Here is a 5,321-nt window from a genome sequence, read left to right as displayed (position 1 = left end):
ATGGTGCTGAAAGGAGAAATGGTCTGATTCCCCCTATTGCACATGGGCCTGTCCCTATAGATACCAGAAGACAGTGCTCTCTAGAGGAATCATAGTATCATAGAGTTGGAAGGGACCACTAGGGTCATCTAGTCCAACCCCCTGCACAACACAGGAAATTCACAACTACCTCCCCCTCACACCCCCAGTGACCCCTACTCCATTACCCAGAAGATGCCCTCCCTCTCATGATCTGCCTAAGGTAATAGAATCAGCATTGCTGACAGATGGCCATCTAGCCTCTGCTTAAAAACTTCCAGGGAAGGAGAGCCCACCACCTCCCAAGGAAGCCTGTTCCATTGAGGAACCGCTCACTTAGAAAATTCTTCCTAATGTTTAGACGGAAACTCTTTTGATCTAATTTCAACCCATTGGTTCTGATCCGACCTTCTGGGGCAACAGAAAACAACTCTGCACCATCCTCTATATGACAGCCCTTCAAGTACTTGAAGATGGTTATCATATCCCCTCTCAGTCTTCTCCTCTTCAGGCTAAATATACTCAGCTCCTTCAACCTTTCCTCACAGGACTTGGTCTCCAGACCCCTCACTATCTTTGTTGCCCTCCTCTGGACACATTCCAGCTTGTCTATGTTAAGTCCGCGTGGGGAGGACACACGAGGTCGAGACGGAGTTCCAACAACAACGCTTTATTGTAGAACAGAACAGAACTGAGAACTGTACAACCAGGCCCTGCTTAAATGCTCCCCTGGCCCCTGGTGGCCGCTCCCCCCTTGATCCGTGATAGGGGGAAAACAACCCCTGGGTCACTAATGGCATTAGGGCCAATGGGATGCGTTGGCTTGGCCAATCATGTGAGCAGGGCTTAGGAGCCTTCGCCCAGGACTCAAGCTCCTAGGCTTCCCTTGCTATGATCTTAGCTACTCACATACATTACACCCCTCCCCCCTAAGTCCGAACACTCACGAGCACACAAAGTCTTTCAGGTGGCTGGGTCGTGTTCGTATCCGCTACGACCTAGGCGGTGCCAGAACTGGCGTAGTGGGTGCTTGGGCTGCGTCTGTGGCAGCGGTCGGTTCGGGTTCGCTTGAAATAGGGGGAGCGGCTTCTGATATTTCTTCTTGCGTGCCGGCAGACAGGCGCTCCTCACTCGGCTCGCTGTCCGCTGGTGCGGCCTGCCCCGGCACTCTGGGGAACTCCGGAGCTGCCATGGTTGCGGTGCTGTCGGGCGCATCAGCCGGTCGGTGGCGCAGCTGATCGATGTGTTGCTGGAAAACTCGACCCTTGGGGGTGGCAACCCGGTAGGCTACCGGGCCGGTTGGGTCTTGCACGGTGGCCGGAATCCAGGCTGGGCCCATTCCATAGTTTCGGGCGTAGACGGGGCGTCCTGCTCTACGACCCGTGGGGCTGCCGGGTCTTCTCTGTGGCAAGGGCGCTCCAGCACGAGGTCGGGGTGTAGCCAGTTGAGTGGCTTTTTCGGCCGGCGCCCCATGAGGAGCTCTGCGGGGCTTTTGCCAGTTGCAGAGTTTGGCATGGTGTGCTGGTACAGGAGGAATTCTGCCAGCCCCCTGTCCTAGTCGTTGCGCTCGATGCGCCTCATCGCTTCCTTGGTCGTTTGGACCATTCGCTCCGCCTGTCCGTTTGTGGCGGGGTGGAACGGGGCCGAGGTCGTGTGGTGGATTCCGGTTTTGGTCAAGAACTCCTGGAATTCCCCGGACGTAAATTGGGCCCCGTTGTCAGAGACCACCGTGTCTGGCAAGCCGTGGGTGGCAAAAATCTTTCGCAGCTCCCGAACCACCACTCGCGATGTCATGGAGCCGACGTCGGCAACCTCCAGCCACTTGGAGTAGGAGTCCACAACGATCAGGAACATTTTGCCCTGGAACAGACCCGCAAAGTCTATGTGGAGGCGGGACCAGGGTTTGTGGGTGGACTCCCAGTGGTGGGTAGGGGCTCGCGGCATCTCGGGCTGCGACTCCTGGCACAGCCGGCAGCGGCTCACCCACTCCTCTACAGCAGCGTCTATGCCCGGCCACCAAACATAGCTCCTAGCCAGGGCCTTCATGCACACGATACCTGGGTGGCAGGCATGCAGGGCCCCCAGGACCTTGGTGCACAGTTTGGCTGGAACCACGACGCGGTTCCCCCAGAGCAGACACCCCTTATTAAGCGAGAGTTCGTGCTGCTGCGTGAAAAAGGGCTTGAATTCACCATCCGGTCTGGCAGCCGGCCACCCCTTCCCCACCCAGTTCAGAATGCAGGCGAGGGTGCAGTCCTTCGTGGTGTGAGCCGCAATGTCCGAGGCATGCAGCGGAGGTTCTGGCAGGGTCTCCAGCAGCATGACGTTGTAGGCTGGGGATGGGTCCGGACTGGAGTCCTCGAGCGGCGAGCAGCTGAGCACGTCGGCGTTCGTGATGCTGGACCCGGGGCGGTGCAGCAGCCTGAAGTCGTAGGCGTTGAGAAAAATCGACCACCGGAGCATGCGGGGGGACAGGATTTGCAGCGTCTGTCGATCCGGCACGAACAGCCCCAAGAGCGGCTTGTGGTCCGTGATGATGGAGAAAGGGCGGCCATAAACGTAGTCGTGGATTTTTTTCATGACGGCCACAACGGCGACAGCCTCTTGGTCAATTTGCGCGTAGTTCCTCTCCGCAGCAGAGAGGGTCCGGGAGTAGAATGCAATCGGGGCCTCCCGACCACTTGGCAGCTGGTGGCTTAGGACCGCTCCGACACCGTAGGGCGAGGCGTTCCAAGTTATGATAATGGGAAGCTTCTCGTTGAAATGGACGAGCAAGCTGGAGGGAGACTGGAGGGCCTTGGTAGCCTCAAACGCCCGTTGATGCGACTTACCCCACGACCACGGGGAGGACTTGTCCAGGAGATGGTGGAGCAGCTCAGCAACCGACGCCTTGTTAGGGAGGAAGGCATGGTAAAAGTTCAGCAGGCCGAGGAACGACTGGAGCTCCTGCTTGCCCTGGGGCGGCGGGGTGCTGTGGATGGCCTTGATCTTGTCGGGCGTGGGATGAATGCCCTCCGCATCAATCAAGTAGCCCAGGAACTCTACCTGTGGCAGGCCCAGCTGGCACTTCTCTCGCTTGACAGTCAGCCTGGCATCCCGGAAACAGCGGAGCACCCGGCGGACACGTTCCAGGAGTTCGTCATCGGAGCTCACGGCGATCAAGACGTCGTCGAAGTAAGGGACGACACTGGGCAAGCCCTTCAGCAGGTCCTCCATGAGATTCTGGAAGATGCCTGGGGCCGTGCAGACCCCAAACTGTAGGCGCGTCACCCGGAAGGCACCCCGGTGCGTAACGATTGTCTGTGCCTCAGCCGACTCAGGGTCCACGGGCAGCTGTTGGTATGCCTGAGCAAGGTCCAGCTTGGCAAACACCCAACCCCCACGAGGGAGGGCAGGAGGTGGCTGACAACGGGCACGGGGTAGGTGTGCGGCCACAGCGCCGTATTAATAGTACATTTGTAGTCCGCGCAGATGCGGACGTCCTTGTTGGGCTTGAGCGGAGTTACTATCGGGGTCTCCCATGGAGCATTGGGGACCGGTACCAGCACGCCCTGTGCGACGAGACGGTCAATCTCCGTGTTGATCCGGGGCTTGAGCGCGAAGGGGACTTGGCGAGGCTTGAGGCGGATGGGTGCTGCGGTGGGGTCAACATGCAGGTGAACAGGCGGCCCCTTGTAGCAGCCCAGCGGGCCCTTCCACATATCCTCGAATTCCGACCACACATCGTTGAGAGTGGTCTGGCTGATGCGGTGGATGCCATCGATGTGGAGGCCGAGAGCTGGAAACCAGTCGAGCCCCAGGAGACTTGTGCGAGGACCCTCGACCACGATGAGGCGGAGGCGGCCGGAACGGTTCTGGACGGGCACGCGGGCCTCCCCCCGGACTGGCACCTGGCGCCTCTGATAGTCCCAAATGGTGATGCAGGACGGTCGCAGCTCAGTGAGGGAGGCGGCATGACGGGCCAGGTCGCGTAACGTGTCTAGCGATATAATGGAGAGAGCCAAGCTGGAGTCCACTTCCATCTCGCAAGGCACGCCGCCAATCTCGACGACGATGGAGACCTTGTCCGCCCTGTGTACTTCGTGGAGGGAGATGCTGTGCAGCTCGGAATCGCAGCGACCCCGGTGGCTGATGGCGGGCTCGTCGTTGTCCAAGTTGTGGACGGGTCGCGGGCCGCCATCTTTCTTGGCTGTCCCTGCGGCGCTGAGCGGCAAACCTTGGCAATGTGGCCGACCCTGCCGCAAGCCCGGCAAGAGGCATCGCGGAACTGGCAGGAACGGTGGTCGTGTCGCTCGCTGCAGCTTGCGCACGGGCGGTCCGTGGCGCCCCGTGCCCGGCGCCCCCGGGATGCCCCTTGGTCACTCAGCTTGTGAGCCTTGTCCTCGTCGCTGGAGGCCGCGTCACTGGCGCTCTCGTGGTGGACTGGAGCCGGATCACGGGGAGTCGGTGCGGTCCAGTCACCCAGACGGCTGGGCCGTACAGAGGACTCGGCCGCGGTGGCTTCCTCGATGGCCACAGTCAGCGCAAGGTCCTTCTTGGCCAGGAGCCAGCGGCACAACTTGTCGCTCCGCAGGCCAAACATGAAGCGGTCGCACAGCCGGTCGTTGAGGTTCTGGAACTCACAGGAACGGGCAGCAGTGCGGAGCGTGGCGATATATCCAGCTGCAGATTCCCCGGGTTCCTGGTCCCGCAGGTGAAACGCTAAGCAGCGGGTGGCCCGAGTCGGCTGGGGGTTGAAATGGTTCCCCAGCGCTGCCATGATCGCAGGAAATGGCGTCACGTCCAGTTCGGCGGGGGCCAGCAGGGACTGAGCAAGCTCGAAAGTCTGGGGTCCGCACAGGCTGAGGAAGGTGGAGCGTTTCTTCCCGACATCGGTGATGTCATTGGCGTCGAGGTACAAGGCCAGCCGGTTCACGTAGCTCTTCCAGGCGCTAGGTTTGGAGGGATTGAAATCTTCCAGAGACCCCCGGGACGCCATCTCAGCGGAGTGTTGTGTCTCTGGTGTGTTGAAGTGAATTCAGCAAGGCGAGCTGGACTGCCTACCGGGCACTGTGAAGTCGCGGAGAATCGCAGGAGATTTCAGCGAGAGTGATTCCAGTAGCAAGCCGGACTGCCTACCAGCCTTCGTCGCCACTGTTAAGTCCGCGTAGGGAGACACACGAGGTCGAGACGGAGTTCCAACAACAACACTTTATTGTAGAACAGAACAGAACTGAGAACTGTACAACCAGGCCCTGCTTAAATGCTCCCCTGGCCCCTGGTGGCCGCTCCCCCCTTGATCCGTGATAGGGGGAAAACAACCC

General features: G+C 59.9%; 1 pseudogene; it reads right to left on the bottom strand.

Moving 5' to 3' along the window:
- Nucleotides 1-1,305: 1,305 nt before the first annotated feature.
- On the bottom strand, nt 1,306-4,996 carry LOC130491334 (uncharacterized protein K02A2.6-like; annotated as a pseudogene).
- Between the last annotated feature and the right edge of the window lie 325 nt (nt 4,997-5,321).

This window comes from Euleptes europaea, chromosome 19, assembly GCF_029931775.1.
Source record: "Euleptes europaea isolate rEulEur1 chromosome 19, rEulEur1.hap1, whole genome shotgun sequence".
Taxonomy (NCBI): Eukaryota; Metazoa; Chordata; class Lepidosauria; order Squamata; family Sphaerodactylidae; genus Euleptes; species Euleptes europaea.
Note: the sequence above shows the minus strand (reverse complement) of the source record. Positions and strands in the feature narration are given on the sequence as shown.